At 37.2% G+C, this 13,853-nt stretch overlaps 1 protein-coding gene across 3 annotated transcripts in view; it reads right to left on the bottom strand.

Annotated features, from left to right (window-relative positions):
* HIPK3 (homeodomain interacting protein kinase 3) overlaps positions 1-13,853 on the bottom strand; it is a 92,100-nt gene that overhangs the window by 63,949 nt on the left and 14,298 nt on the right. The window lies entirely within an intron of this gene.

The following is a 13,853-nucleotide window of genomic DNA, read 5'->3' as shown; positions in this document are numbered from 1 at the left end:
TTTACTGCTAAGCTACAATGGCCAAGATATGCCCTAAGAACTGTACCAACCATTTTCCCTCCAAAAGAAAAGGTACAAATCCTTAAACTGTACACATTTGGCAAAAGTAAAACATTCTATTACCAATATATCATTTATGAACCAATGACCAAAACCGAAAATATATATTACATAAATGTAGTTACATTCCATAAACCTAAAGCTCCAGAACTGCCTCAGGGAGAAAAAAAAATCAATTGTAAAAATAAGTATGTAAGCCAGATAGAGTTCGTTTTCACAATGTCCTCTTTACTTAACGTCATTTTCCACATCCACCCTTGTAGCAAACTCCTTTACATTCAAATCAAAGTGATACATTTTTTTTCTTTTTCTGGCTTGTGGGATCTTAGTCCTCCAACCAGGGATTGAACCCAGGCCCTCAGCAGTGAAAGCACTGAATCCTAACCACTGGACTGCCAGGGAATTCCTGAGACGATACCTTTTTTTTTTTTTTAGACTTTCTATTTTATATTGGAGTATAGTTGATTAACAATGTTGTGTTAGTTTCAGGTTTACAGCAAAGTGATTCAGTTATACATGTATCTATTCTTTTTCAAATTCTTTTCCTATTTATGCTGTTACATAATATTGAGCAGTGTTCCCTGTGCTATACAGTAGGTCCTTGTTGGTTATCCATTTTAAATATAGCAGTTTATACATGTCAATCCCAAACTCCCTAACTACCCATTCCCCCCTGGCAATCATAAGTTCATTCTCTAAGTCTGTGAGTCTGTTTCTGTTTTGTAAATAAGTTCATCTTTTTTTTTTTTTAAGATTCCACATGTAAGCGATATCTTATGATATTTCTCTTTCTATTTCTGACTTACTTCACTCAGTATGACAATTTTCAGGTCCATCTATGTTGCTGCAAATGGCATTATTTCATTCTTTTTAATGGCTGAGTAATATTCCATTGTACAACACCTTCTTGATGAAGCCTTGCCTGGAACACCCACACCCACCCTCCAGGCAGAATTGGGTATTCAGTGCTCTCGTAGAAGCTTACATATTCCTTTAATTAGCATTCATGATATGACATGCCTGACATTACACTGTAACTGTCAGCACATACAACAGTCTTTCACACTAGATCTGAAACAAAGTGCTCATAATATAGAGTTGGTTTTCAATAAATGTTGGTTGGTTGAATTAACTTCAAAATATTTCCATTCTCGGGCTTCCCTGGTGGCGCAGTGGTTGGGAGTCCGCCTGCCGATGCAGGGGACGCGGGTTCGCGCCCCGGTCCGGGAGGATCCCACATGCCGCGGAGCGGCTGGACCCGTGAGCCATGGCCGCTGAGCCTGCGCGTCCGGAGGAGCCTGTGCTCCGCAACGGGAGAGGCCCGCGTACCGCAAAAAAAAAAAAAAAAAAAAAAAAAAAAAAAAAAAAATATTTCCATTCTCCACAATTTAAAAATCTGTATCATATTCTGGGCAGTCTCCTACCATTTTAACAAATCAAACATCAATTCTTTAACTCAAAAACAACAGATTGCCATCACTATATGTAATTATATATAATATTTAAAATAATAAGAGCTACCACCTACTATGCAACAGTTTAACAAATGCTTTATTTGCAGTATTTTACTTAGTACCAATTTGCTGTTAAGGAAACTAAAGCTCAGAGGGACTAGGTAATTGGTTCAAAGTCACACAGCTAGGGTGTAGTAAAAGGAGCAGGAAAATACAATGCCCCTTCAGGTAAAAGGCATAAATTTATGCCTCCTTCAACTTCATAAACAATTCTTGTTACAACCTACCACTTTCCTAAGTTGACCTGGCTTTGGCAAGAAATCAGCTACAAAACCTTATTACACAAATTAAGATTTGTTGTTCAATGTGTAAGAGAAAATCGTAAATTGAAATCCTGGAGTTCCAAACCTTTTCATCCATTTTCTTAAAATCTTGTTGGCATCTATTCTATACTTTTACTCAGGGGAGGTTTCAAAACTCCACCAATTATCATCTTTTTAATGAGGCCAAGCCACATCAAAAACTCCTTCTTAACATATATCAAGCTCACTCTCTAACTCACTTAACACTGTGAAGCTCCCCAACCTCATCTTCAACAACTTAACATTATCATGATTCTCCTTATTTCAAAGCACGTCTGTGACCCACACCCATAGAAACAGACACAATGACAGATGATGAAACTCACAAACGAGTTTCTAAAACAGCTCTTATAAATATACTGATGGATTTAAAGAAGAACATGAACATAAACAGGAGACACATGAAAATCATTTTTAAAATGGAACTGGTGAGCCTGGAGAACCCTACATACCATTCATCGATGGTGGGAAAGAAATTTGGCAATACCTAACAAAATTGCAAATGGATATGTTCTCTGATCAAGAATCAGATAACTCAGATACAGTACAAGACAGTCATGCAGCACTGTTTGTAAAGAAACACAACACTGGAAACAACCTAAGCATCCATCCAAAAGGCATCAGTTAGATACACTTTGATACACAGCCCAACCAGACTCTTAAAAAAAAACAATGAAAACAATCTTTTTACCCTGCTATAACCTGATTCCCAAGATAATATTGTTACATGAAAAAGGCAAAATTCAGAAAAATGTGTACAACAGATATTACCACGTGTGTTTAATTAATAAGGGGAATTATATTATCAATATTTTTGCACATACATTTATTTGTGTACATACATAAAGAAGCTGTAGGTTTCTCCGCCTTAGAGAAGAATAACAAGAATACTGGGGGCAATGAGAAAGATTGACTTTACACTGTATGTCCTTTTTACCACCTTATTTTTTACTATGTACCTGTGTTACCTGTTCAAAAAAGTTTTTTAATCATCTGGGAAACCTATTAAAACATACAGATGAAACAATTTCAAGATGAAATAATATATCTGGGATATGCTTCAAAAGAACAGATAAAGTGGATGGGGATATAGATAAAATGAAATTAGCCATAAATTATTCATCATAGGAGCTTGATAGTGAATAAAAAGGGGTTCATTATACTATCCTATCTACTTTTGAATATGTATACATTTTTCCTTAATAAAAAGTTAAGTAAGGGACTTCCCTGGTGGTCCAGTGGGTAAGACTCCACACTCCCAATGCAGGGGCCCGGGTTCAATCCCCGGTTAAGGAACTAGATCCCACACACATGGCGCAACTAAGCGTTCGCATGCTGCAACTAAGAGTCCACATGCTGCAACTAAGAAGTATGCATGCTGTACTCAAGATCCCACATACCGCAACTAAACATGCCACAACAAAGATCCTGTGTGCCACACTAAGACCCTGCACAGACAAAATAAATAAATAATTTTTAAAAAATGTTTAAAAACAAAAACTTAAGTAAACATGTATTTAAAACTCCAGAAAAATTCTGATTCAGTAAATCTGTGGTGAGGTTCAGGTATCTGTATGTATACAAGTTCTCAAGGCCATTTATTGACAGATTCACACTAACTATTCACACTACTGAGAACCAATGATCTCATCTGTACAAAACCCTAGGCAAATTCAAGTCCTACCACTTCAGGGCCCTCAAGTCTGAAAAATCAGGATGAAGTCCTAGGGAATAAAATGCATACCACGCTAAGCCAATCCATGCCATGTTAAATAAAGGTGTTATGTGAACAACAGCTGAGATCCAAGTAATTGACCTAGAGATTTTTTTTTAAAAAAACACTACTGCGTTTCTTGGGGCTTCCCTGGTGGCGCAGTGGTTCAGAATCTGCCTGCCAATGCAGGGGACATGGGTTCGAGCCCTGGTCTGGGAAGATCCCACATGCCGCGGAGCAACTGGGCCCGTGAGCCACGATTACTGAGCCTGCGCATCTGGAGTCTGTGCTCCGCAACAACAGAGGCTGCGATAGTGACAGGCCTGTGCGCCGCGATGAAGAGTGGCCCCCGCTTGCCGCAACTAGAGAAAGCCCATGCACAGAAACGAAGACCCAACACAGACATAAATAAATAATAAATAAATACATTAAAAAAACAAAACAAAACTACTGCAATTTCTGAATCCAACTGTCCCCACCTTTTCTTTTCCAACATGCCAAGCTGGAAGGCAAACAGCCCAAAGGTTCCAACCAGGGCCAACTAAAGGAAGCTTAGAAAAAGTAATTACCCCTCACCAACCACTGTACTCTGTGGGACCAACCTCAAAGAAAACTTCAGAAAATAAACACGGGGTAGGAATGTCACATAATTTACATAGCACATAGAAGAAGTGGGTGAGGGGGTAATGCTGGAGACAGTTGTTATAACAGACCACAAGAAAAGAACTCTAAATTACTAATTAACTTGACTACTGTGACTCCCTACCACAGATATTAAGTCTTTCCCTTCTCCCACCCTCCATCAGATTAACTCATGACCTGAGTATCTTATATTTGGTGTTTATGGATTTTACAGAGTATAGTTAGTACTCCGAGAAGCTGCTAAGTCCAGAGTCCAAAACACTGAATCAGTACAATACTACATATTTCCTATTATTTTTCATTGCAATATATACTGTTATACCTCTGCAGTTATATTTCATGACTTTATCATTTGTTCTTACCAACTGACTAAGAAATGAAGTTTTGAAATACCACCCTTTTGTGAGCTGGAACTGCCTATAAAATCACTCCAAGGACAGTCAAGACTCCTGTTAGGGACTTCCCTGGTGGCACAGTGGTTAAGAATCCACCTGCCAATTCAGGGGACAAGGGTTCGAGCCCTGGTCCGGGAAGATCCCACATGCTGTGGAACAACTAAGCCCATGATGAGCCACAACTACTCAGCCCGTGTGCTGCAATTACAGAAGCCCAGGCTCACAGTGCCCACGCTCCGCAACAAAGAAGCCACCGCAATTAAGAAGCCTGCGCACCGCAACGAAGAGTAACCCCCGCTCATCTCAACTGGAGAAAGCCCATGCACAGCAATGAAGACCCAATGCAGCCAAAAATAAATAAATAAAATAAATAAATTTATTAAAAAAAAAAAAGACACCTGTCAGAGCAACCGTTAAGTTTCCATTCCTCAGGCTTAATAATCTCAGGTACTTTAACAGGCCTTATTTTTCCAAGCCTCTAAAAAACTTTAAGACTCATCTGAATTCTATTCAAATTCTTCACATCCTGTTACAATTACCAAAACAGCAATGTAACCAATGTTGATAACTAAACCACCACTAACCATAAAGATATGGTTTCTTCTTTTTTTTTTTCTTATTACACATAATATCAGGCCTTCTGAAAACAGAGGGAGGTAGCAGAGATAGAAATACTTAGACTATCTTACATTCAATTTATTAGCCAATATCAAAGTTCTGGATCATTTTCTGCCAAACTTATACATAGCCCTATATATAATCAGGTTCTTCTTTAAAATATCCTGTGATATCACAAATACATTTAATTAAAGGTAAATAATGCCTTGCATTCTCCTCACTCAACTTTCTTCTTCTACTTGTTCAAATCTCAATTTTTAAACTTTTTTTTCCTTAAAACACTGTGGTAAAATATACATACATAACATAAAATTTATCATTTTTAAGTGCACAGCTCAGTGGCATTAAGGTCATTCACACTGTTGTGCAACCATCACCATTTTCCACCTCCAGAACTTCCCCCCCCCACTCTGAAAACTAAAACTAAAACAACTGTCCATTGTCCCCTCCCACTAGCCCCTGGCAACCACCTTTCTACACTCTGTATCTACAAATTTGACTATTCTAGGTACCCCCTATAAGTTTAATTATACAATATTTGTCCTTTTATAACTGGCTTATTCCACTCAGCATGTCTTCAAGGTTCATCCATGTTGCAGCATGTATCAGAATCTCCTTCCTTTTTAATGCTAAGTAATTTCCCATTGCATGTTTATGCCATATTTTGTTTATCCATTCAGTCATCAAAAGGTATTTGGGTTGCTTCCACCATTCAACTATTGTGACTAATGCAGCTGTGAACATGGATGTACAAACATCTCTGCAAGACCCTGTTTGCAATTCTTTTGTATATATAGCCAGAAGCGGAATTGCTGGATTATACGGTAATTCCTTTGTTTTTTGCTTTGTTTTGTTTTAGGCCGCACCACACGGGTTACAGGATCTTAGTTCCCCAACCAGGGATCGAACCCGTGAGCTTGGCAGTGAAAGTGCAGAGTCCTAACCACTGGTCCACCAGGGAATTACCATGGTAATTCCTTTTTTTTTTTTTTTTTTTTGCGGTACACAGGCCTCTCACTGTTGTGGCCTCTCCTGTTGCAGAGCACAGGCTCCGGACGCGCAGGCTCAGTGGCCATGGCTCACGGGCCTAGCTGCTCCGCGGCATGTGGGATCTTCCCAGACCAGGGCACGAACCCGTGTCCCCTGCATCAGCAGGTGGACTCTCAACCACTGTGCCACCAGGGAAGCCCGGTAATTCCATTTTTAATTTGAGGAATCACTAGACTGTTTTCCATAGCAGCTACACCATTTTACACTCCAACCAGTAGTGCACAAGGGTTCCAATTTCTCCACATCCCTGCCAATGCTTGTTATTTTCTTCTTTCTTCTTTTTTAACAATAGCCATCCTAATGGGTATGAAGGGGTATCTTACTGTGGTTTTCAAATCTCCATTTTTTTTAATCTAATTCTTCATCAATACTGGCTGCACTAACACCTAGAGCTTGATGTCATCAGTAGCTATAACACGTAAACTTTGTATTTTTTCATTTGAGTTATCGATGAATATTAAACATTACACTTAAGACTAAGCTCTACAGAAACCCATTCCCAAGTGATTACTGAACAAACCCCCTTCTTTCAGACCATCACTGAAAAGTATAGAAATTATCAAATTACTAAAAACATCAAGTTTTAGGGACTTCCCTGGTGGTGCAGTGGCTAAGAATCCGCCTGCCAATGCAGGAGACATGGGTTCGAGCCCTGGTCCGGAGGATCCCACATGTGGCAGAGCAACTAAGTCCGTGCACCACAACTACTGAGCCTGTACTCTGGAGCCCACACGCCACAACTACTGAGCCCACGCGCCACAACTACTGAAGCCCACGTGCCTAGAGCCCACGCTCCACAACAAGAGAAGCCACCGCAATGAGAAGAGTAGTCCTCGCTCGCGACAACTAGAGAAAGCCCACGGGCAGCAATGAAGACCCAATGCAGCCAAAAATAAATAAATAAATAACTTTTTTTTTAAATTAAGATACAAAAAAGGAAATGTGATCAGTATTGAAGATTTCTAAAGATCTACAAGAAGAAATAAATCAAAACAAAACAAAACCCTTTTAAAAACACAGGAAAAAGGTTTCCTTTAACTAAAGAGAGGCTCAGGGCACTAAAAGATTATCTCATAATAAACAGGGATAAAAGACCAAAACATTAAATACACAGCCCGTACTACACAATTAAAAAAAAAAAAAGACTTGTCAGTACAACAAACAAAAAAGTCAGCTCAATGAACATTACCTTAGGGAATATTTTCATTCAACTGGAAATCAGCAAACAGCTACACTAGATCAAGGTAAACGACTGATTCTGTTACATAAAACCCTGCATTAAGATTTCTTTTCTGAACACACCCATCAACTCTGTTTCCAGGCTATACTAAAATAAGTAGACACAAGTACAGTTCACTTTCAAAAGTGAACTTATTACCACTCTTTAAAGGGAGATAGAATGGAACAGGAAACAAATATAAAGTTGAGACCCCTTCATCAGGTAAAATGTACAAATTCACCTTTAATCTACCAGCTTCAAAGCTAAGAGCTAAAGAATCATCCTGTGTGAAAACAGTAATGGTATCATGTCTACACAGCTAGAGTAGTACTAAATTCACTAATGGAATAATGTGTTTTTAGTCAAATCACACAAATACACGTTAATTGCCTTTCAGCAATGATTACAACTGTCTTTCGGCATGCTATGATTAGCATAAGACAAAAAGACTGAAATGTACTTTGTAAAAACTCAGTGAGCATGCTAAAAAACAAATAAAACAATAACACCACCACCCCCCACACACAAGCCAGTGCTTCTTGACCTACTACCAAGTCCTCATCATCCTATTCTGGTCTTTATTGGATCCAGTCACCTCTCATAATCCTCTTTCCTTCCCTCAGCTCAATTAAACCCCAAGATCTGACCTGCCCATATCAACACAGTACTTCACATTCTGTCCTCAAAATATTATCTCTTCCTTTGATCTACCATCTCTTTCTGATTATCTCCCACCACACAAACTCCCAATATTCCTTGCTAAATTCTAGTTCCTCTCCTTCTAGTAAAATAGCTTCAAAATTAACATTTCTCTTATGTAACACACAAAAATATTTTTAAAGATGCTTAAGAGCAAAAGAACCCAAAATTCTAAATCTGAATACAGTAGCTCTCAATCCTTTTCCTGAAACATTTCAGGTATGATGAACTTTGAAGAAGTGAAGCACTTTAGGGGAGGTAGTATTAAAGGGCAAAACTTTTTCAGTAAAAGTACTTTGGGGAAGGTGGTCTTCACAAAAGCATTTTTATTAACACATGCAAATGAAGTAATTTAGTCATTCTAAGAAAGGAGGTTTGCACATCATTAGAATGACTTTCAAAACTGCAGAAAATCTTGGGCTTCCCTGGTGGCGCAGTGGTTAAGAATCTGCCTGCCAATGTAAGGGACACGGGTTCGAGCCCTGGTCTGGGAAGATCCCACATGCCGCGGAACAACTAAGCCCGTGTGCCACAACTACTGAGCCTGAGCTCTAGAGCCTGCGAGCCACAACTACTGAGCCCGCGTGCCACAACTACTGAAACCTGTGTGCCTAGAGCCCGTGCTCCACAACAAGAAGCCATGACAATGAGAAGCCTGCACACCACAAGGAGTAGCCCCCGCTCACTGCAACTACAGAAAGCCCACGCACAGCAACAAAGACCCAACACAGCCAAAAATTAATTAATTAATTAATTTTAAAAAACTGCAGAAAATCTTTTGCAAAACAGCAGGGTCAACCTACTTCATCTAGGTAGTGGGCCAAAGAGAAATGATGCCGTTCTTACACTACTTCTGCATTCCTCACAAAGTCTAGCACAGAGTTAAATGAATAAAGAAAGCCTCAAGTTATTATAGTCTCAAATCTTTTCACTTATTTTTTATAGGATATTGAAAACACCAGTTTTATCACAACTCTAATTTCTGTACAAATGACTATGTCTTGGATTCATAAGGTCTGACAAGCAAAGAGATCAAAGGAGATAGAAGGAAATCTTCAAGGTAACAATACTGTCCATAATCTAGTTTCATGTAAATAATAGATTGTTCCAGCTTGGTTTATCCATAGACTTAAAGATTTTGCTTTCATGAATATACTTAGAAAAAGCTTCATTTTTTCCATTTTTAAAATATTTTCAGGCACATGAATATTTTCAAAGGATATTAAGACATTACAATAAAGTTTCATTCAGAATCATTTTTTTGATACTTGTAACTGGACACAATGCAAACAATATCAGAATTTCATGTCTGTTTCAACTGAAAATTTGTCATCATTTTATTGAGGGATAAAAGGACATTTTTCTTAAGAGTTTTAAAACTGAAAGGCATCAAATATAGAGAAGAATGTTAAACACAAATATCACACTTTTACTTAGAGTGACTGAACAAAGCTATAAATTGCACAAGTATTTGTTACTGTGATGCCCCTTTAACCATTTTATCTTGGATTAATTCATAAATATAACTTTAAATTAACGTTAGTTTGTTGTATATATTTCCCAAAAAAATCAGCTCCTGAAATAATTATGGTGATAGCACAAATGAAAACCTTTAACCAAAAGCTGTATTATTTGGGCTGAAGTTTAAATTCCTACTAACTGACCTAATTTTCAACGTATTATTCAAATGACAAATGAGTTAATAATCTATGAAAGTTACATCAAATTCACTTTTTTAATGTCTCATAGCTACATCCACTGTGATTATCAAACAATGTTTTCATATATTTTAATTCTACCTTTACCATACTTATCCCTGACAACAGATGGTTGGCCTCGTTCTCAGGTTGCAAGTTTGAAGTTTAAAGATTCAATTACTTGAGGGAAAAGAAAAGTCTAGATACCTTCATTAGTACCCAAACTTTAATTTATGATAATAAAATACATATGAACCTACCAATGTTTTTTCTGACAACATCAAAGAAACATCATATTTTGTGGAAGAAATGGAAGAATTGTTAACTAAATCCAATGGAAAACTCTTTCATAAATTTTCACTTGTACATTCAAATTCTGGGATACTATTTTTTAAATAATCAAGTTAGTTTATCCAAAATATAGTCACTCCTTATTTGTTCTTTAACATGTACAGCCTACAAAGGTAAAGCCATTTATAACTCCTTTACATCTTGCATGGACTGAACAGATAACTATCTGCTTCACTTTGGTATGTTTACCCACTTCACCCTACCCCATCCAAACAGAGAGTTCTTCACTAATTAAAAAAAAATACACACACAAGACACAAAACTTGTCTCCAGTTAGTGATTTCCCAAATTTTTATCCTATAATGACCACCTGTGAATTTATCATGAGAAGTTTATAATGCTATATTTGTCCCTCATTACATTTAAACAATTTCACACCCACAGGCTCTAATTATTCTCCAACTGAGGTGCTAGAATTTCCTTCTAGAAGATAAATATAAAAGGGGGGAGGGGAGGAATCTTTCCCTTTCAGTTTAAAATTTATGTTACATTTTTAACAAACCACAAACCTCTGATAGAAAGGAAGAAAGGTTTTCTTTAAACAAGATACAAAAAGCACAAACTATAAGAGGAAGAGATTGGAAAATGTGACTTGACTAAAACTTAAAACTATTATTTATCAAATGATACAGTAAAGATAAGCCACAGATACGGAGAAGACACTGGCAACACACATAACTGACAAGATCTAAAGAAGTCATAGTGTGTTTAGCAAAACACAGTAAAAAATGGGTAGAAGGTATGAGCTGGCAATTCACAGGTAAGGAAATAGAAGCCAAAAGGCTTTTTAAAAAAATTTTTCAACCTCATTAGTAATAAGAAAAATACTAATTAAAACTACAGGAAGATGCCATTTTAAACCCATCAGGCTGACAAAAGGTAGGACAACACCCAATGCTGAAGAGGAACAGGGCAGCAGAGACTCTTATAGACTAGGTAGGGTAAGAAGTACAACCACTTTAGAAAGCAAGGCTGAAAATGGATGTGGTCTATAATCTAGCAAGTCTTCTCCCAGGTACATACCCTACCTGGAGAAGCTCTCACACGTAAGTACAACAAAACAGGTAAAATAATGTTCACTGCAGCACAATGATAAAATTTTGAAATAACCTAATTGTCAGAAAAGGGATGGATATAGTAGCGTGGCTTTTTCATACAACATACACAATGACTGTGGCTTATAGCACAGTCACCATACAGTTATGTACCACAAAAAAAGAAAAAATACCAATTATAAAAGTAAGACACTGATTAAGATGTATCATAATTTCAAAGATGTTAAACATGGGAAAAATTGTGCATGTTAGAATAAAAGACATGCAGCAAAATGAATTAACTGAAATTATATATATATCAACATGGATAAATCTCAAAACAACAATGTAGAACAAGAAACAAGTTGCAAAACAGCGTGTATCATTTATTTTAAAGTCAGCAGCAGACAAAACGATATTGCAGTTTTAGGTATAGTTAAGTATGTGGTAAAAGTATAAAATCATGCATAGAAATGATAAACATGCCAGGAAGAAAAGGAAAAGGAGGGACTTCAACTGCAGGAACTATTTTGCACCCACGGTGGCAGCTGCATAGGAGTTGGTTCTACTACTACTCTCTGTACTTTCATAGCCTAAATTTACATTAATTTTTAAATAAAGAAGGAGAAAAAATCTACCAGAGAATAGAATAACCTCTTTAATTAGTTGTATTTTTAAAAGTTAGAAAAATATAACCATTTTAGATATATTTTATTAGCGTATTCAATCAGCCATACACTATTTCATCCCATTTTTCTTTCAATTTTTAAATTTTTCTTTCAATTCAAATCAAGTAAAGACATTTAGGAGCAGGAAGATTTAGCAATGAAGTATGTTTTTCATCAATGAGCTCCTTCTAGCAAGAGGCAAACACATGTATACACATAACTACATCACTAATGAGGGCAGTAACATAAGGATGTGTGAAGCACACAGGCAGCAAAGTAAAGGGGATGATTAACATATGCCCTGAAGGAGCACTGAAGTATTCAGTAAGAAGTTAATCTGTGCTAAATTTTGAAGGATGATGAGAAGAAGCCTGCTATTTAGGAGGGATAGTCCAATAGCACAAACCAATAGCACATAAAAGAGCAGAGACTAATGAAAAATATGACATTAGCTTTATTTGGCTAGAAGAGGGGCCCACAAATTATGGTTAGTCAACTCCAACCCAGACTATTTTTGTATGGCCCACGAGCTAAGAATGGTTTTTATATTTTTAAAGGTTTAAAAAAAAGCATGCAACAGGGATCATATGCCACTTGCAAAGCCTAAAATATTTCCCATCTACCCATTTAAGAAAATATGCCAAGCTCTGCTCTAGAATGTAACTTGCAGCCAGTGGAGAGGGCAGCTGGAGTAAAAAGATGATCCTTGAGAAGAAGAAAGACAACCTTAAAAAGAAAGATCATGAAGAACTTTGTCTTCCATAGTAAGGAGCTATGAGGTGCCTCTGAAGGGTTTTAAATAGAAAAATCAATATAATCATATTTGTATTTTAGAAAGATTACTCAGGCAAATTTGTGACAGATAAACTGGAAAGAAACAATAATGGAGGACTTCCCTGGTGGTCCAGTGGTCAAGACTCTGCGCTTCCACTGCAGGGGACAGGAGTTCAATCCCTGGTTGGGGAACTAAGATCTCAAATGTCACTCAGCATGGCCAAAAAAAAATGGAAACAACAGTTGAAAGACTAGGGTGATAATCCAGATAAGAGTTGATCAGAGCCCAAGCAAAAGCAGTAGTAATAGAATAAGAGTACTGATTACCAATAGTTAGCTATAGGTAGCTAGGAGACAGAACCACAGAACTTGGTGACGAGTGAAGGAAGGAAGGAATTAATAAAAACATGTTTCTGGCTTGAAAACCTGATAGCCAAATGTTAACAAAAAAAAAATTTTTTTCTAAGGAGAAATGAGAGAGGAAAAATTAACTCAATTTTAGACATGCTGAGTTTGAGGTACCTTGTGACTTAGCCCAAGTTCCCTTAAATGTAGACTCTTATAAAAAGGCCTGCATTCAGGTAGTTTACTTGGGAAGTTATCCTAGAGGGCATGAGTAAGGGACATGGAGAATAAGTCAGGAAAGAGGGAAAAGCAATTAATAAACATAAAGGAATGATGGAATTAAAAATTAACTTTTTGGCAACAATCATAATAATTGATTCAAACAAGAATTATCAATGGATGCAAAAACTAGCAGGTGAGAAAAAGAATGAATATATGTATATGTATAACCGAATCACTCTGCTGTACACCTGAAACTAACACAACATTGTAAATCAACTATACTCCAGTAAAATTTAAGGAAAAAAAACAAACAAAACCTAGTGGGTGAAAGTTTCAAGAATAACAGGATATTATTGTTGGGAGACAATTCACCATGGATCTCTCATGTTTCTCCATGTCTTGCAAGCAGGGACACTGAATGCCTTTGTTCTGCAGTCTCCTTTCAAGGATATTTGTATATTGAACAGCCTTGAAGGTAGAGATAGCGTCTTTCTCCTGAGCAAAGGGCAGGTTGTTTCATGTCCAGGATAACAAAAGATAATGACTCCT

This window comes from Delphinus delphis, chromosome 8 (genome assembly GCF_949987515.2).
Source record: "Delphinus delphis chromosome 8, mDelDel1.2, whole genome shotgun sequence".
NCBI classification, from domain to species: Eukaryota; Metazoa; Chordata; class Mammalia; order Artiodactyla; family Delphinidae; genus Delphinus; species Delphinus delphis.
This window is presented reverse-complemented; position numbering and strand designations above follow the sequence as displayed.